Source organism: Mandrillus leucophaeus, unplaced genomic scaffold (genome assembly GCF_000951045.1).
Source record: "Mandrillus leucophaeus isolate KB7577 unplaced genomic scaffold, Mleu.le_1.0 Scaffold196, whole genome shotgun sequence".
Taxonomy (NCBI): Eukaryota; Metazoa; Chordata; class Mammalia; order Primates; family Cercopithecidae; genus Mandrillus; species Mandrillus leucophaeus.
In genome coordinates, this window is record NW_012101987.1 from 2,107,432 (window position 1) to 2,128,230 (window position 20,799).

General features: G+C 39.2%; 2 protein-coding genes across 3 annotated transcripts in view; one reads left to right on the forward strand and one right to left on the reverse strand.

The window, feature by feature from the left end:
• LOC105538642 (astrotactin-2) overlaps positions 1 to 20,799 on the forward strand; it is an 844,928-nt gene that overhangs the window by 781,611 nt on the left and 42,518 nt on the right. The window lies entirely within an intron of this gene.
• Positions 1 to 20,799, reverse strand: part of TRIM32 (tripartite motif containing 32) — a 73,976-nt gene that overhangs the window by 19,672 nt on the left and 33,505 nt on the right. Inside the window, exon 1 of one of the 2 annotated variants that reach the window (XM_011978517.1) lies at positions 2,343 to 2,353. The exons of the other annotated variant lie outside the window; for it this stretch is intronic. The gene's annotated coding sequence lies outside the window, so the exon portion shown is untranslated. Of the gene's footprint in view, positions 1 to 2,342; positions 2,354 to 20,799 lie in introns of those variants that run through there. 2 annotated transcript variants of the gene reach the window in all.

Below are 20,799 nucleotides of genomic sequence, written 5' to 3' on the forward strand. Positions count from 1 at the left end.
CATCTGTTAAAGAGGACCAAAACGAGACAACAATAGTATGTGGATGACAAAAACATTTTAGGACAGCCACACTTGAAGACACAATTGACAAGAGAATTTGTTACCTCTGCAGCACACAGTCATTTAACGTAATAATTATAATTATTACTGATAACATATACTAAGTCATATTAGAATTATAGAAGTTTTACATAATTTTGGAACACACGCCAATAACACATTTACACAAATGTTCCAAAGAAAGCCAAACATCATTTCATATTTACCAGTGCTGCTTGTATGAGTTTCATATGAAATAAGCCAAATGTCATTTTAGGACTTCAGAGGATTTAATATCTAAAAGATTAGGTTAGAAAGAGACGTAATTTATAATTCAATTTTGGAAAGTTTCTCAAATAGCAAAGGTTTAAAACACTGAATATTATAAAATAGAATCCCAGGTCACCATAAGTCATCCATTTGGCCAAAATGATAACCATAACTAATTCATTTGGCCAAAATGATAACTTCAAAAATTTTTATTAAAAGAAGAAAAACCTTTACTCTGATAGAGGAGACTTAACTTTCCAAATAAGACCCAATAAAGATAGCATGAGGCTGACTGAATTTGTCTGTTTTCTGTCTTCCCTTTATATCCCTGCCATTTACCCAGAGGGTAAAACAAAACCCTTTCCTTATCTTTTAACATTACATAAAAATCATCTTCAAAAGAGAAAACCAGATTTCATGTTTCCATTAGTGCATCTTTAATGTTAAAACCAGTTTTTTAAGTAAAATTTTATATCCAGTTTTAATTAGTTTGATCATAAGGTAAGATTTTCGTAAACTGTTTCGAACCCTTTACAATTTTCTATCAAACAGATCAATTTTCTAAGAAAACCTTGTTATTTGGACATATGGGCCCAGATTCTGGCCCCACATCAGTATGATTTTAATGTTTTAACCTATGGAAAAATGCTCAATAATTTCTTTCAAATCTTAGCCAAGTTGTTTATACCCACAGAATGTTTTTTTACAAGATCAACCCTTTAAAGCCCTTTTCACTTTGCTTAAACCTTCAGTTTTGTTCTGTTACACTTTTAGTTTAAGGCAATCTTTAAAACCCTCTAAACTAGACAAAATTACATTCCTTTTAACAAAAGCCATATCTCCAAACCTTCTTATGATCTTTTACCAAAAACACATTCCCTACACACCTTGTATGTAAAACTGTTTCTCCAGTGGTCTCAATAACATGTTACAATGTTAACCCTTAGCAACTTTTATTTTTAGTGAAAAACCTGATAAGTAAGTGATTTTAATTATGTACTGGGGTGGAGCCTAGGACATCAGACAGAAGTGACAATAAGGTCTGACTCTTTTTATCATAGCTGGTGGGCATGGCTCTTCATTTGTCTCCAGGCCTTATCTATAATCTAATGCCCCAAAGTAGGTAAGTTGAACACTTTTCAAAAGTCAAGGAAACAGTTTGACCTTAAAGCATTTAACAAATATGATATCTGACCTTAATTTATACAAATGTCTACATTTTTAAGACATTTTATTTTATCAATAATTTTTAAAACTGTCTTTATTTCCAAAAGATGACTGAAGTCATGTGAACAAAAAGGCACTAAAGTTTCTATTTTTCTGATAAAATATTTGATTTAAGTGCTTATTTTTCTAAGCCAATTACTCAGAGCTCTTTTATATGTAAACGTACACACATATAAATAGACAGATGCTTCAGCACTTGTAATATTTTTCATTTGCCAGTTTATTAATTGGATTACTAGCTTCAGGGTGGAGCCCTTGGAGGAACAGGGCCAGGAGAGCATGCCTTTCTAGGGTCAAATAGGCAGCAAATAAGCAGCTAAAGGCAAAGACAGATCCGCAAAATTAAGGGTGCCATTTTATACTGGATCCTGGGTCCCCAAAGAGAGGGAAATACTATGGGAGAAGACAGTGCAGTGCTTCTACCCTGCATTTCATTGCAAGGCAACCCAAAGCCAGTCAGCCTATTTTGTAATCAGCCCATCTCTCATGGGAGTCTCATCTCCCAGTAGGGGGTGGGGATGTTTCCTTATCTTCCAGGTGGCCAATAGCATGCTTCTATGATCCAAGTGTGCAAAAAGTCAAGTATCCCTGGTAAGCACTATTAGCCATTCCTTAAAGTATACTTCCTACCTAGTAGTTACACACCAAAACTCTCTCATATTGCCAAGTAATTTCTGATATCCCCCAAACTCAAAACTGTCAGATAATACAATGCAAAACAGAACAGAGTGTTTGATTTTGAGACAGATCCATCCACTTTTAATTCCTGGGTTTTAATGAAGGAAACAGAGAATTTTTTCCAGAACGGAGTCTGTGGCTCCTCCTCTGTCTTTCCCAAGGAGGCCCAGGCTATCAGAAGTTATCTTAGTGCCTCTTACGTGTGCTTTAAGAGTGGCAAGACAAAAAAAATGGAGATAAATAATTCAGTAGGTTGAGAAGGAAAAAAACCTTTTTCCAGAAAAGCAAGTTCCAATAAGAGAAAAACATAAAGGCCTTTTAAATATATCTATAGCTTGTTTATCCAATTTTAATTAAGCTGAGTTTTAACCATAGTGCTCTTTAAAAATAAATCATTTCAAATCTCTTATTACCTGGCTTTAGCCATGCCAAGCAGCCAATATTTCTAGCTTCTAAACTTTACCAAAGGTAACTTCCTAGGTGCTTCAAAGACATGGTACATAGTTTCTTTTTTACAAGATGTAGAATCTCCACAAGGTAGTTCAGATAAAGGAAAACTCAAGAGAGGAAATCAGAAACTACCATGGGGGGAGGCGGGGAACCTCAATAAATGACAATGTAACACTAATAACAAACCAGAAAGAAACCATTCCAGAAACCAACAATTGAACCCAGGCCACCACTTTCAAAAGATAAAGCCTTGGCTACTGAGCTATTCAGTACTGAGCAATTTCTATTGCTTTTCCTAGAAGGAGCCTAGAGAAGCCAATTTCAAGCTTGCAAGGCTTTGAACTGCTCAAGAAAAATTTTTATGGCTAACTATGACATGAACCTGCAAATCTCTGTCCTCTGGATGGTGCAAACCAAAAGAAAGTATCCCCACATGGTCACAAGGTTGAGCTCTTAAGGACACAAAACAAGACCGAGGAATTTTATACTGTATTGGTTTCAGGGACCCATAGTAAAGTTTATAACTGACCAACCTGCCAAACTGGCTTGAAAAGCAGGCTTATAAGGATCCTAAATCCACATTCTGTCCTGTGATACCCCTCTGTCCACTACAGAACACAGAAAGACAAATTCTTAGCACAAAGTACACCAGATTTGCTACAGCCTAAGACTAGTCTCACAAATCCTTTTTTCTATTAATCAAACCCTGGCAGGGGAGACAAATAGTTTACTGTTTACCCAGACAGAGAAAGAGAGAGAGAGAGAGAAATCTGGCTGGTAAGAATTTCTTACCCTTTTTGCTGGCATACCAGGTTCCCAGGTTCCTTTTCTCTGCAGCTTCTAGAAGAACGGAGTGGCTTCTGTGGTGTTCAAGCCACTTTACAAGAGAAAATCACCCTTTACTGTTTTGTGGAACCACAGACAAGATTCTTAATTTGCAAATGCTGCCCAACAGGCTGCATGGAGAACCGAATTAACATTTTTCATCCCAGCAAAATACACATAACAAAACAGACATTAGTCACCTTGTTCAGCACCCAATATCAACCTGGCAAAGCTCAAACTTTTTCCCTGTTGGTCCCTGTTGTCTTTGATCCACTCCAGGTGGGAAGGGATGACCTCTAAATGGTAATTCACAATGGGGTCTCTGGGCAAGGCCAAGAGCAGATGGTCATCCTGAGACAGGCCTGTTGAGCTTTCTTTAGGGCTCGCCAAATGTAACTAGACAAATAATGAGGGTTCTCTGAGTTAAGCCTGCTGGACTTCCACCAGCAATTCCTTCTGAGATCCCCTCCACATATACAAACACACACAAAGACACGACAGACAGAAGGCCTTCCAAATCAGATCCCTGACCAAGAACTCCAAGAGTATCCCTTCCAAACTATCCTCCTATTCTCCATCTGAGAATCCTCTTCGAAATCCTCCTGAATGAGAAGTCTCCCAAACCAAGACTCTTCCTACTAGTTAGAAAGAACTAACCAAGAACCCCCACAAGGAGCCAAACAGACACCCTGCAATGGGGATACAGACACAGACACAGACACACCATGATGGAGCTGTAAACAGACTCCCTGCATTGGGGCTACAGACACCCTGCCATAGGGCTACATACCAGTTGGGAGAAGGAAGGAGGTATTAGAAGCACCTAGGATAGTCACCAATCCAAATACCCTACAATGGAGCTACAGACTGGCACCCTGTGATAGGGCTACAGTTAAGGGACATCTCCCCAGGATTATTTCTCCATTGCAATTAAATCCTTGCACACTGGATCAGCAGTACCCCACCAATAGAGCATCAGAGTCAGCCCCAGTCCAAAAGAACTAGGCAGCCACTTGGGCTGGCCTCTGAATCCATTGCTAGAGGGTGGGGGGCACTGAACCATGAGCAGGTAGCCACATGGGCAATCCTGGACAAGCCCCCAAATTTGTAACTGCCCAAGGGGTTCACCTTGCCCACTGCCTAGACAGAGCCAATTCATCAAGACAGGGGAATTGCAATGGAGAAACAGTAATTCAAGCAGAGCTCGCTGCTGTGTGGAAGACCAGAGTTTTACTACTACTCAAATCAGTCTCCCTGAGCATTTGGCTAGCAGAGTTTTTAAGGATAACTTGGTGGGTGGGGAAAGCCAGTGAGCCAGGAGGGCTGATTGGTCAGGGATGAAATCATAGGGAGTTGAAGCTGTCTCCTTGCACTGAGTCAGTTCCTGAGTCAGGGGCCACAAGATCAGATGAGCCAGTTTATGTAGAGGATTGGTCAGGGTGGTTGGAGAAATTATAAAAATTATAAAGATAGTTATAGGAGATAGACACAAACCTTCTTGGAAGGCCGGGGAGGTTGCATAGCTTCAATAAAAGATTTGGCTGAAGATAGCCTAGTTCTCTTTACCTTTAGTTGATAGCAAAGAAACAAATAACAAGAGACTGTGGGAAGTTTTATCTAAATAGCTTGTTTACTCTCATTGTCCTAAAACCAACCTTTAATCATTCACAGGCAGGATGGCTCTCTCCTGGGGAGGGCAACCAGATTAACTGCCCACAGGTATGTTGATTCAAAGACTTTGTCATTAAATCTGTGCTGAATAAATGCTGGCAGGGCCAGCTAGTAAAGGTGCACAACTGCCACAACTGTCTGTGTGGCCCGGCCCTGTAGCTGCTCTTTCACTGAGTATCGGTGTCTGAGTATGTTATTCATCTGTCATGCAGCTGGGGTCTGTGGGTCAGAACCTGGCAAGTTTATTGATTTGGGTGGTGCCAGCTGATCCATCAAGTGCAGGGTCTGAAAAATAAGCACTGATCTCAGGAGCAGTTTAGGGAGGGTCAGCATTTTGTAACCTCCAGCTGCATGACTCCTAAACCATAATTTCTGATCCGTGGCTAATGTTAGTCCTACAAAGGCAATCTAGTCCCCAGGCAAGAAGGAGGTCTGCTTTGGAAAGGGCTGTTACCATTTTTGCTTAAACTAGAAACTACAAACTAAGTTTATCCCAAAGTTAGTTCAGCCTATGCCCAGGAATGAATAAGGACAGCATGGAGGTTAGAAGCAAGACGGAGTCAGTTAAGTTAGATCTCTTTCACTATCTCAGTCATAGTTTTGCAAAGGTGGCTTCATCAGTTTGCTAAGGTTGCAGTAACAGAGTACCACAATCTAGGTGGCTTAAATGAAAAATTTATTCTTTCACAGTTTTGGAGCATAGAAGACACAAATTAAGGTGTCATCAGGGCCATGTTCTCTCCAAGACTTCTAGAGAAAGATTATTCCTTGCCTCTTCCAACTTCTGGTGACCCCAGACATTTTTTTGCATCATGTGAGCATAACTTCAATCTCTACCTCATCATGGCATTTCCTCTGTATGTATGTCTACACATTCTTTTAAAGCCATCTGTCATATTGGATTAAGGACCTGCCCCACTCAAGGATGACATCATTTTAACCAGTTACAACTAAAATCACCCCATTTGCAAATAAAGTCACATTTTGATGTACTGGAGATTAGGCTTTTAACATATTTTGGGGGAGGACACAATTCCACTGATAACACCACCCTAGGAGCTTAGTATTGTTTTCTTCATTTATAAAGAAGATCTCTAGTTTTCTTTCATTGTCTTTAAAATAGGTATAACAATAGTTAACACAGGATTGTTGGGAGCAAGATGAGATATTATGTAACTGGTGAATGATATCCAGTTTTTTGGTGTGATGAACAAAGAATTGGACAAAACCCACAAACAAAGCAAGGAAGGAATGAATGGATTTATTGGAAATGAAAGTACACTCCACAGTGTGGGAGAAGCCCCAAACATAAGGACCAGAATTTTGTGGAGTTTAAATACCCTCTAGATGGTTCCATTGGTTACTTGGGTGTACGCTGTATGTAAACAAAGAGGATGAAGTAAAGTTACAAGTTATTTACTTGGCCTATGGCCTGCCTACCAAGAGAATATTTCCTGTCATAGCTTAAGTGGGAATCAGCCTTATGTTCCCTGCCTCCAGACCCTGTTTTCCTGTCTCAATTGGATGTAAAACATATAGCACTTTGCCTAATGTGTAATAATGTTCATTATATTGCATTTGTTATTATTAATAATATAAAATAAGTTTGCTTATTAAGGACACCATTGTCTAGAAAAAGTGAGGGCTTTGTAATCAGACAGAACCCCAACACCACCCAGCTGGAAAGGTATTTTTGGGAAGAGATGAAAAGATAATTTGAAATAATTATTGGTATCTTTTTGCAACTGACAAGTTCTATAACTTTGGACAACTAACTTTACCTCTCTGTACTTTGCTTCCCTCCTCCGCAAGATGGGGGATAATAGTAGTCATCTACCACACAGAAATGTGAGTGTTTGATGACTTAATAAATCCAAAAGGCACCACCTGGTAAAGAATAAGTGCTCTGTGGATGTTAGCTGTTAATACAATCATTATTACTGTTATTATTGTTATTACTATTCTCAACACAATAGTCTCGTTTTCTTCTCTCATTATCAACTGAATTCTGAGGAGGAAAAGAATATGGGAGAGAAAATGTAAGGAGTTAAAACTCCTATACAACCTAACAAATATGTCTGAGTCTAGAAGTTTATAATTACTAGAATTTTTTATGAGACAAGATCTCATTCTGTCACCCAGGCTGGAGTGCAGTGGCATGATCTCAGCTCACTGCAGCCTTGACCTCCCTGGCTCAAGTGATCCTCCCACTCAGCCCCCCAAGTAGCTGGGACTACAGGCTCATGCCACCACACCTAGATAATTTATTGTAGATATGGGTTTTCACCATGTTGCCCAGGCTGCTCTTGAACTCCTGAACTCAAGCCATCCTCCTACCTCAGCCTCCCAAAGTGCTAGGATTACAGGTGTGAGTCACTGTGCCCAGCACTATAATTTTTATGAAAGAATATAAAATTTTATGTGTTACTTATCAGTCATTATATAACAAATTACCTTCAAAACTTTACCACTTGAAACCACACACTTTTTTTCTCTCACAGTTTCTGTGAGTCAGGAATCCAAGCACAGGTTATCTGGTTTCTCTCCTTCACAGTGTCTTACAAAACTGCAGTCAAGTTAATGGCAGGAGGTGTGGTCTCATCTGAAGGCTGAAATGGGGAAGTAGTGATTTCCAAGATGACATATATATTTTGATGAGATTCAGTTCCTTAAGGGTGGTTGGACCAAAGTCCTCAGTTCCTTGCTGACTTTTTGCTGGAGACTGCCCTCCATCCTTTGCCACATGAGCCTCTTCATGACTCATTTGTTGTTTTTAAAGCCAGCAAGAGGGAGTCTAATACAATGGAAGTTACACCTTTTGTAACCTAATCACAGAAGTGGCATCCTCTCAATATTGTCATATTCTGTTGGTTGGGGGCAAGTAACTCAAGTGGAGATGGTTATAACAGGCGGCAAATATGAGGAGGGGGGATTGTTGAGGGCCATTTTAGAGTTGTTCCCTACCCCCAAATTGCTCTCTCTTCATCTCTTTTTCTTTCCTCCTTCCTTTTCTTATTATCTGTTGGTCTACTTAGTTCTACTTTTTGCTGAAACTCTGACTCTATCTCCATATGATGTGATGTACTTGGCCCCAAATTTTTCAGTCTAGCCTATACCTGATACTTGGTAAGTGCTCAATAGATGTTTGAATTCAATTTAAATTTAAAGCATAAAAGAGCATTTTAAAAGAGTCAATTTTATCAACCACCTTAATATAATCATGATGTTGGTTATATTTATCTAATTGTAAACATTTACTAAGTTCCTCTTACTCTGTTAATACATATCTATAATAATTCTAGGTATTCGAAAACTTTCTTTTCTAATAAATATAAATTTTGGCATTTTATTTACTTAACATGAAAAATGTTTGAAATAATTTTTTACTGGCCTTTATAATTGTCAAACTGGCCACCTAAGAGTTTGTCAAGTTGACAGACCCAACTTTGAACATTGAACAAGCTCAAATAAGATTGCAAAAATGTCCTTGTGCAGATACATTTTTTTTTCCTTTCTAGTTTATTTCCTTGAGTTGATAATGGAAACAACTGGTCCAGAATTTTGAAGCTTATTTTAATATCATATACATTTATGTTCATTGACCAGACCCAATTTGTAATGGTTTGAACTTGTATGGATAGTCAGAGGTCAGAAATAATAATGTTATTGCCCAGAGAAAATTCCCTGTGCAGTGCTAACAACCTCAACTCAACTCAATGCTAAATAAGGGCTGCTGGGAAAATTTTTCATAGGCGTAATTTCTGCCAAGCCCTGAATCTCAGCCCCAGTCCCAGATCTCCTGCTCCTCTTTGCTCCAGTATTTCAGCCAGCTTTCCTCTTTATAGTTGCTACCATTAACCACTCCATCAACTGGCATCTGTAAGACTGCCGGGCCACAGACAAAGAGACAGTCTCCTTTACCCAACCCCTTACCTCCACCCAATGTATTATTTTCATGTCACTGCTTATCTATTCTTCTGTTTTATTTTGAAAAATAGGAAAATGTTATTGCTTTTTAAAAATACAATATATAAGCCTGGGCGCAGTGACTTATGCCTGTAATCCCAGCACTTTGGGAGGCCGAGCTCCCCTGACCCAGCCACTCAGTCAGACTTGACCAGCCCTCCTACCTGCTGCCCTTGTGGACCCTTTGTCCAGGGAGATTGTCATCATGGTCATCATCATGGTGATTACTAGCATTTATTGATTCCTTACCATGTTCTAAGTACTTACATAGTTTAACAGTACTAGTTATTATAAACAATAAACCCTTAAATCTCAGTGGCTTAATACAATTAAAGTTTTTGTGTTTGTTCAGCATCCCAAATAGATGTTTTTGATTGATGGGTGGCTTTATGAGAATTAGTGCAGGCTGGGCGTGGCAGCTTATGCCTGTAATCCCAACAGTTTGGGAGGCCAAGGCGGGTGGATCACTTGAGGTCAGGAGTTCAAGACCAGCCTGGCCAAGATGGTGAAACCCTGTCTCTACTAAAAATACAAAAATTAGCTGAGTGTGTTGGCATGCGCCTGTAATCCCAGCTACTCGGGAGGCTGAGGCAGAGAATTGCTTGAACCTGGGAGGCGGAGGTTGCAGTGAGCCAAAATCGCACCACTGCCCTCCAGACTAGGTGACAGAGCAAGGCTCTGTCTCAAAAAAAAAAAAAAAAAAAAATACAACATGTAAGAAATCATTCCTAAGCTGGATTTCATTGAAATGAAAAACTTCTGCTCTGTGAAAGACAATATCAAGAGAATGAGAATACAAGCCAAAGACCGGGAGAAAATATTTGCAAAAGACACATCCAATAAAGGACTGTTATCCAAAATATATAAAGAGCTCTTAAAACTCAACAATAAGAAAACAGCCCAATTAAAAAAATGGGCTGAAGACTTTAATATACATGCCACCAAAGAAGATAGACATGGCAGATAGGCATATGAAAAGATGCTGCACATCAAGTGCTGACAAGGATTCAGAGCCACAGGAACTCTCGTTCATTGCTGGTAGGAATGCAAAATGTGCAGCCACTTTGGAAGGTGGTTTGGCAGTTTCTTACAAAACATTACAAATGTACTGTTTTGTTTGTTTGTTTGTTTTTTAGGTAACAACTGTTATTGAAGTTTAGAGCAGCAGCGTAGGTCCCGCTGTCTGTACAGCAGGGCTACTGCATAGGCAGTGTGTCCAAGGTAGCAGCCCTGCAGATGTATTTATACCCACTTTTAATTACATGAAAATTAAGGAGTGATTTATGCAGAAATTCCTAGGATAAGGGTAACTTCTGGTTCATGGGATCATTGCCATGGAAAAGGATGGTAACCTTTAGGTGTTGTCATGGCAATTATGAACTGACATGGCACACTGGTGGGCATGTCTTGTGGAAAATGGCTTCTGCCTGACCCTGTTTTAGCTAGTCCTCAGTCTGGTCCAGAGTCTGAATCCCCACCTCCAGAGCTGAATCTCACCTCCTACCTCAATGGCACTTTGGTGGGCACATCTTATGGAAAGCTGCTTCTGCCCTAGCCCTGTTTTAGCTAGTCCTCAATCTGGTCTGATGCCTGAGTCTCTGCCTCTGGGGTTGAGTCTCACCTCCTACCTCCCTGTTTTCACTGACTGACACACTAAGTCATTTCTAGCCCACTAAGCCCAGCCATCCTTACATCTGTCCTAGCAAAATACTGCATTCCTTTCATGTCCTTTAAATCATAGTCTTACCATGTGATCTTGTAATTGTGCTCCTTGGTATTTGTCCAAAGGAGTTGAAAACATATATCCACACAAAAACCTGCACATGGATATTTATAGCAGCTTTATTCATAATTGCCCAAACTTCAGAGCAACCAATATGTCCTTCATAGGTGAATGGATAAATAGCTTGTGGTACATCCAGACAATGTACTACGTTGAGCAATAAAAAGAAATGAGCTTCTAAACCTTGAAAATACATGGAGGAAGCTTAACATATTAGTAAGTAAAAGAAGGCAGCCGGCCGCTGTGGCTCATGCCTATAATCCCAGCACTTTGGGAGGCCGAGGTGGGTGGATCACCTGAGGTCAGCAGTTCAAGGCCAACCTGTCCAACATGGGTGAAACCCCATCTCTGCAAAAATACAAAAATTAGCCGGGCATGATGGCGGGTGCCTGTAATCCCAGCTATTCAGGAGGCTGAGGCGGGAGAATCACTTGAACCTGGGGGGCAGAGGTTGCAGTGACTCAAGATCGTGCCACTGCACTCCAGCCTGGGTGACAGAGTGAGACTGTCTCAAAAAAAAAAAAAAAAAAAAGTCAATCTGAAATCTACATACTGTATGATTCCCACTGTATGACATTCTGGAAAAAGTAAAACTGTGAAGAATAAAGATTCCAAGAGTTTCCAGGTTTCCAGGAGTTGGGAGCAGGGGATATGGATGAATAGGTGGAGCACATGGTATTTTTAGGGCAGTGAAAATACTCTGCGTGGTACTAACAGTGGTAGATACATGTCATTATACATTTATACAAACCCGTAGAATATTCAACACCAGCACTGATTACTATGATAAATTACGGACTTCACGTGGTTATGATATGTCAGTGTACGTTCATCAATTGTAACAAATGTACCACTCTGTTGGAGATGTTGATAACAGGGGAAGCTATGTGGCAGGTGGGTCGGGGGGGCACGAAAATAGAGAAATTTTCTGTGCCTTCATTTCAATTTTTCTGTGAACCTAAAGGTGTTCTAAAAATAGTCTTTAAAAAACAATACAAGTGAGCACACATTTACAAGAAAGAATCAAAACAGTACATAATGTAGAATATGAAAAATCTCCCCTCATTCTATTTCCCAACAATAATTTTCCTTTTCAATTTTGTGTAATCTGGCAGCTGCCTTTTCTCAATGTTTTATTAAGGAAGATTTTAAGTACACACAAGGAGAGAAAATGGTATAATAAATCTCTATGTATTCATCACCTAGCAATAATTGTTGTCAATATTTTGCCAACTTTGCTTCAGCTATTGCTTATCTGCAATTTGTTTTTTTGTTGCTAGAGTCTTTTAAAGCAAATCCCAGATACAGCATTATATTATTCCTTCTGTAAATATCCCAGTGTATATTGCAAACAGATAGTTTTTTTTTTTTTAACATAAGCTCAACATCATTATCACATCTAGCATTTCATATTCAAATTACCTTAACTGCTTCAAAAATATCTTTCATAGTCTGTATATTTAAATATGGATCAAGGCCGGGTGTGGTGGTTCACGCCTGTAATCCCAGCACTCTGGAAGGCTGAGGTGGGTGAATCACTTGAGGTCAGGAGTTCAAGACCAGTCTGGCCAACATGGTGAAACCCTGTCTCTATTAAAAATATGAAAATTAGCCAGGAGTGGTGGTGCACACCTGCAGTCCCAGCTACTTGGGAGGCTGAGGCAGGAGAATAGCTTGAAATGGGAGGCAGAAGTTGCAGTGAGCCAAGATCATGCCTCTACACCCCAGACTGGGTGACAGAGCAAGACTCTGTCTCAAAAATAAATAAATAAATACATATAAAAATATAAATAAATAATATGGATCAAAATGTCTATATGGTGTTCTTTTAATCTATAATAGTTCCACACTTTAATTTTGCCCATGTTGTTATTTGTTGAAGATGTCGGCTCATTTGTCCTTTAGAACTATTCAGATTACAGATTGAGCTAAGTGCTTCCTCATGGTGTTAATTTGTTCCTCTTTTTTAGGGATTCACCACCTGTTTTTGTCTTATAGGCTCCTTTTGTAGAATGAAGACTATAACCCCTTTTCTCAGAAAAATGTTTTAAAATAAAATAAAATACAAAAGACTACAAAAGAAATAAATTAGGTCAATACATAATTATCAAAATATTTTAAAAGTATGATACAGTAATATATTTGCATCTTTATTCATGATAAGATCTAGTAGTCTATTATAATTCTAAGTTGGGTCAACCATAAGTACTTTGAGATTTGTAATAACTGTAATGTGATAGAAGTACATGTGAGTTTCATTATGTCAGTCATAGGAAATGTTAATACTACTATATTTTGTTAGTGGCATTCATAATTTAAGGAAATAGTAAATTGCAATGATAAGATACTAAAAATAAAGGTACTTTTTTTTCCCTATACAAGTCTGCAGACCCCCAAATTCTGTCTGTCATCCAAGGAGCACCACCTGAATTACACAGGATTGCCGTGTGCATCTTATAGAATCATATCAGAGGCATTTAATGCCTGTTGTACTACTTTTAGTCACATTAAGTTTGATCAGCAAGTTCAGAACCTATCAGTCCAATCCATTCATTAGAAATTTTCTCATTAGCCTTTCTCTTAGTAGTTTTAGGATTCATTGATGATAGTTGTCTAGATCTATTCTTTTATTAGAAATTATGAAATGGTAATTTTGTGATTCTGTCATTATTACTGCTCTTATTACCTGCAGTATTTCCATAAAAAATGTGATTACCCTGAAATCCAGTTCAAAGCATGGCTGATAACTTCATTCTTTTATCAATTTTTAGAACAATATGTTTGTCTCCTAGCAGTCTCTAATAGTAACTGATGAGCTTTGTTAATTTGGTTTTTATTTGTTTCTTGGTTTTGGTTTGGCTTTGGTTTCAGTTTTCAGAACATTATGAATTAATGGAAGTTTATTTGTTTGATAAATGTCAATCAATTGCAATTATTATTGTTTTCCTTGTTCGAATTGTTTAATGTTAGGCCAATGTGATTCTCTTTAAGTTGGTTTGTATGTCCTTTTGAAATGACTTCATTAGTCCTGACCTTGTTTTTTGTTATAACAAAACATCCCAGGCTCAGCTTGTACCATACTTGTTCCAGACTTGGATTCAGGAATTTTTCCAAGTATCCTTTGTTCCTTTTAATGAAAAATAGCATTTAGAAACCAGAATCTGGGCAGTAGGGGTATTTATTGCCTAGTACATTATCCTTATTTCTAGGCCTTTTCAGTTGGCAGAGCTATGAAATGTTTTTATTTTTTCAAAGAGAAAAACAAGTCGTAAGTTTTTATGATTTCCAACTGAAATTTCAGTTTACATAATTTTTCATAACACTTCTTAATACCTGAATTGGTTGTCTGTAATGCTGAAAAAGCTTAGTTCCCAATCACAGTAACGTAATGGCTTACTTGCTATAGCCCACAACAGACAGGTTATTATTTCAAAATAGCAATACCAATTGTGTCAGTCCATTTTGTGTCACTATAAAGTGGTATCTGAGACTGGGTAATTGATAAGGAAAAAAGGTTTATTTGGCTCACAGTTCTGCAGGCTGTACAAGCATGGCACCAGCATCTGCTTAGCTTCTGGTTAGGCTTCAGGAAGCTCTTAGTCTTGATGGAAGGTGGTGGAAGAGTAGGTGTATCACATGGCAAGAGAGAGGGAGCAAGAAAGGGAGAGGGAGGGAGGTCCCAGACTTTTTAACAATCAGATCTCGAAGTAACTCATTATCACAGGGAGAGCACCAAGCCATTGATGAGGGATCCACATCCATGACCCGAACACCTCCTACCTCATCCCACCTCCAACACTGGGGATTACATTTCAACATGAGATTTGGAGGGGACAAACATCCAAGCTATATCACCAATATTACAGCTAGTGGTAAGACCATTACATCTAGATTTGCAGATCATTTGTGTTTGTTCAGCATCCCAAATAGATGTTTTTGATTGATGGGTGGTGGCTTTATGAGAAGTAGTACAGGCTGGGCATGGTGGCTTATGCCTGTAATCCCAACACTTTGGGAGGCCAAGGCAGGTGAATCACTTGAGGTCAGGAGTTCAAGACCAGCCTGGCTAAGATGGTGAAACCCCGTCTCTACTAAAAATACAAAAATTAGCTGGGTGTGGTGGCACACCACTAAGCTGTAAAATCAAAATACTACATTTAAAAGCCACTCTAAATATTTATTTTCTCTATACAGCTATATCAACACTTTGATGTAGAGTTATAGATATTTTTTCAGTCGGTATATAATTTGTAGAGATTGTTTTTGTTTTTCTTTTGTGATTTAAAGAAAAAGTATGTAAAACTTTTGTGTGGTGCAAAGCTAAAACTTAGAAGATATACTGCAAAACTCTGGCTTCTATTCTTATCCCTGGATTTTATATATATATAATATATATATAGTGTGTGTATATATATATATATAGTACTCCCTTCTTTTCTATACAAAAGATAGCACTTTAAACACTGCTCTGAACTGGACATGGTGGCTAACACCTGTAATCCCAACACTTTGGGAGGCCAAGGAACATGGATTGCTTGAGCTCAGGAGTTCGAGACCAACCTAGGCAACAGAGAGGCCCAGTACCTATTTAAAAACAACAAAAAAACCTTAAACATTGTTCTGCACATTCATTTTTTCCATTTAGTAAAATATATTTGTGATTATTACAATCACATACAGTATTATTCTAATTCATTTTTAAGTACATAGTACCCCACTATTTGGATGCTTCATAATTTTTCAACCAATTACCTATTGATTGTCCATAGACTACTATGGTAAGAGATTTATTACTGATTACTGTGACATAATGGGCAGAAGCAACAAAAATTGAATATTCAATTTCCAGAATTTATAACTACCTTAACTTGAATCTCTAGCAACGTAGCAGAGTGGGAGGCAGCCTAATATTGTGGAATAGTGCTTAGAATTAAGGAAGGTCGCAATGGCAATCCAGGTGTTCTTGGATCCCTGAATTTCCCTTTGTGAGCTTCCATTTGCTCATCTTTAAAAAGCAGTAATGAAACGTACCTCTCACTGTTAGGATTTATAGAGACCAAAGGGCATAATGTATGCAAATTAAGTAACAGAACATCTGGCCTGGAATATGTGCCTGTAAAATTGTAGCTATTGTAAATATTAATTTTACTGATAGCCTCAATGTAAGACAGGCAATCTCTGATGAGTTTCAGCCCTTTTAGTTTTTGTTGAGTGGGCTCATTAATCCTTCTCCTGGCCCCTAGCAGCAGAGTTTACAGGGCAGAGGAGAGCTAATGGAGAAGTAACTCTTGAACTTGTTCTCCAAAAGTAATGCCTACTAACATGTTTAAAGGTTGTCTTTTAACATGAGTATTTTAAACATTTTGTTAAAAATAAGAAGTTAGAAATGTGAAAGCAAGACTGTGAACCCCCAGGAAAGTGGTAAGAGAGTAGCAGCTTGTTTTCTAATGGTTCCCTTAACTGGCTAATGGTTCCTAGATGACTCCAGCCGATGTTCATACCCTCCTGGATGTTTGAAACTGGCAACCTCCCACTGGCCCCAAAGTGGCCTCCCACTGGCCCCAAGGTGGGCTAGTATACCTTGTTGGCCTGCTCTCCTGCCTCAAATATGTTCAGGTGGGACAATCTGGGAGTCTATCTAAAGCAGGCCATTAGCATCTCAGAGGCCTCCAATTCCGTAAGCCTTGTCCAAGAATAATCGTTTCTGAGCATTTCCTCTTTGACTCCTAGCCTGAGAAGTGATTGGAAGGAGGAGGAAGGAATTGGGAAGGAACTAATCTTGGAATCTCTTCTTGAGGGGTAAGTTTTAAACAGAGTTTTTAAGAAAGTAAAACAACTTGATCCCAAGAAAGAGAAGGCAGTTCTCCTGTTAATGATCCATCGCAACTCCTTTGGACAGAAAAGGGGCTTTGGAGTCAGGCTTTGAATGCCTAATGACCTTCGACTGCGGTCTGTCACTTCTTGGAAACTCTGTTTTTTCAGCTGTATATTATAGTTTTAAAAAATTACGACATTACTTGTCCAAGGCACTGTTGTGAGGATTCCACGAGATCCACAATGTCTTGCGTTTGGCAAAGAATAGAAGATTGGGAAATGTGATTTTCTTTTCTATCTTCTCCGTTTTCCGAGCACTTTTCCTATCACCATCTTAAAAATAAAACTGCATTAAAAATAAGACTATGTTGTTAGAATAATACTAGTAATAGTAATAATAACAAGAACTGGCATGTTTTGGGTGGCTACTAAGTGTCTGGCATGATCCTACATTTTATATATATTTATTTTGAGATGGAGTCTCACTCTCGTTGCCCAGGCTGGAGTGCAATGTTGTAATCTCTGCTTACTGCAAACTCTGCCTCCCAGGTTTAAGTGATTCTCCTGCCTCAGCCTCCCGAGTAACTGAGATTACAGGTGCCCACCACCACACCCAGCTAATTTGTGTATTTTTAGTGGAGACAGGGTTTCACCATATTGGCCGGGCTGGTCTCGAACTCCTGACCTCAGGTGATCCGCCCACCTCAGCCTCCCAAAGTGCTGGAATTACAGGTGTGAGCCACTGCGCCTGGCCCATTATCTTAAATCTCAACAACTTTATATTGTCAGTGATATTAGCCTATTTTATACATAAAAAGCAGAGACTACTATGAGGAAGAAGCTTGTCTATGGTCACATGCAGGACTGTGGCTAGCCTGTAAGTTACCTTTTATATGAATTAGGAAGAGGAGCTCCTCTACTTGTATTCAATTGCATGAGCACAGGCATGGCAAGTGAAACTGAGGCTGGATTTAGTCCCCACCCGCCCTTTTGCCTTGTCACCTTTTTACAGAGCTCAGCTTGTGTAACTATACAAAGAGGCCCTGGTTGCATGCCTAATTTTGACCAAACTGAATTTCACATCCAGATGTATATGAAGTTCAGACCACATCCCTTCCATTACCACCTTGGAATTTTTTCTCTTCCTGTCTCCTTTAAGATCCTGCTGCATCAATTATCTTTTCTCTCTGCCATATCTTCAGCATCTCCTTCTCCATCTCTGTTTTTTCCCTCCCAGCCAACATGCCCCATCAGATCTCTACACTTGAGTACCACAAGGATTGAAACAAATTATTATTCATATTTTTCCCCCTTGTGCCTAGCTGTAAACCTGGCACTGAATAGGCCTCAGCAAATGCTCTTTCAGAATTCTTTTAGTCATTGCACTAAGCTTCCTTGCATCATAGCTAGCTTTTACTGTTTCCCTGGCTTCCCTCAGTGCAAGTTGCTTTGCACGCTATGATCGTTCTTTGGCAAGGATCAGAACAGAGGTTTCCCCAGAGCAATCATCTTAAGTAGGCACTAGAGGGCAGCAGGAGATCACATATGACCTTTTTTTCAGCCTCCTATTACTGGCCACAGCCTGCCTTGCCTCAGGAGGAAGAAGTAGATGTTACCCTTCAATGCCGACTGATTCCTGATTCTGGCCAAGACACTGGCCACTACTAGGCTACTGGGCAGCATCCAGGGGTCCCTCTCCCACAGAGAGTGTGACCTGCCTCAGAAATTTGACTGCTTTCACTTGAAGACACGTATCCTCTTGCAAGTTACACTTTATCATGCTGTGCCTCAGTTCTCTCATTTGTAAAAGGGGGCAACAATCCCTACTTTGTAGGATGATGGAAAACTGTATGAGATCATAGGTGAAAATGGGCTAGCACAACATATCTTGTTTTATTCCTAGAAGAGTTGGATGAGGAATTAGTGTCCCCATTTTACAAATGAACACACTAAGGTTGGAGAGGTGAAGTGACTTGACTAAGATTTGAAATCAGGTGGTCTGACTCAACAGTTTTGGACTTATGCATTCAATTCTACCCTGGTCTACTGTCTTCTTGTAGGTAGAAGACAGGTAATTTAAGGGGAAATTTTTGACAGTTAAACCATCAGGCAGGTTTCAAGGGAAGATTTACAGATTCAGACATGTACAAGAGTTGAATAATGCTAGGATGAATGCCAAGGGCTGGAACAAATGACCTCTGATGATGCTCTTGACACCCTAGCATTGGATATTTTTCATTAAGTTTAGTTTGTCATTTATCTTCTAATCCAATATTTAGGTACTAAAATCATTAGCATTTTACAGATGAAGAAATGGAGACTTAGAGAGGTTAAGGTCTTGTTCCAAGGTCACCCAGCTAGAAAATGAAAAAGATGGAATTTAAACTCAAGCAAAACACTGTGCTATAGCTGCCCCTCTGTAATTGTGCTTATTACTTATACATTTAGGGGAAGAGCTTCCAAATTCACTTAGATTAGGAAATCAGTTGTCCTAGGGTTTGGCAGTTTTATAATTCTGTCTTCTTATTTTTGGAATCTCCACTGTTGCTTCTTTCCATTCCCCAAATGTGTGTGAGTGTGTGTGTGTGTGTGTGCTTGCAATATGAACACAACACATACACCACAACATACACATACTCATACACATATACCCTCTCAGAAGCTACCCAAGAGTGCCCCAGGGTTCCTGGGATAGGAATTTCATCTACCTAGTTAGTTGTTTAATTTTAGTATGACCCTACACCCCAACTAGAGACCAGGCATGAGTACTGTAGATAAGGCATCTAATAGTGTAAAGTGCCTAACTCTGGGCGTGGGTCTGATGCTTAGGATGAGAAGTGTGGTTCCCAGATGAGAAGTTAGTCTAAGTTTAATAGTCTTTCCACAGTGGAACTTGAGGCCTGGAAAGGTACTAATTTCCACATCTTTAGAAATGTCCAGGAATAAATTGGAGGATTATTTGGTGGTAAATGAAAAATTAGATGGGATTTCTGACCAGGTGACCTTCAGAATGCTTTCCACCCAGGAGACCCTATTAGCCCATGGAAATGGATGAGGGAGGTTGGGGTCATTGCCTGGGGGTAGGAGGTAACGGGAAGACACAAATATTTGGAACGGATATGACTCATCCTGTAGGAGTGAAAACTGGTGCTGAAAGTTTTTCAGAGAGGAAATATGGGCAGTGGAAAGAGCAGAAAAACTGGGTAGAAATAGCTAGACTAGCTACTAGCTGTGTGACTTTGGTCACGTTACTTTACCTCTCTGATCTATCAAGTGTACATTAATAAAATAAAACGAAGACCAACTGTCTTTGGAGCTGTGGTGATAAATTGGGATAGTTGGCCTGAAGTCTGATAAGTGTTGCACTAGTGGAGCAGGAGTCAGATTTATGCATTCATCTATTCATTTGTTCAGATATTTACCTGCAGACTGTCTACATGATGTCCAACAGTGAACTCTGTGCTGGGAATGCAAATGTTCATTAACAATGGCCATGGTCATTGTTCTCATGAAGCTTATGGTATATTTGGAGAGAAATATATTCATTTAATTATTATATTAAATCAATAGAAATGTGACGTGTACTATAATGAGGGTATAAACAGTTCATAGTGCAAGTTGAGAATAGTTAAAATATAGTCTGTGAAAACATGTGTGCTCAAAAGTATATACATATGAGTTGATTCTGCCACTCTTTGTGATATGTTTACTGGGTTAATTTCCCTCTAGATGAAAATCTTAGCAGACCACATCTAATCTATTATCACTTATGGAATAGGCAGCAGCACTATCGATATTTTACATTGCTGACATACGTTCAAATCAGGAATTAGGATTTCCAGTCCAATAGTTTAATCAAACCTTTGACAAATAAAATCTCCCTATCTTTCCCAATAGGAGCATTAAGAGGTGGGATATGGTTGGCCTTCATACTCTTTCTTTACTTTGCACCTCTTCTTCCCTTTCCTTCCCAGTATAAGCAAAAAAAAAAAAAAAAAAAAAAAGAGAGAGAGAGAGCAGTGGTCAGGATTAGGAAGGTCATACTTGCTCTAGAATTATTTTACCTGGCTTTGCAG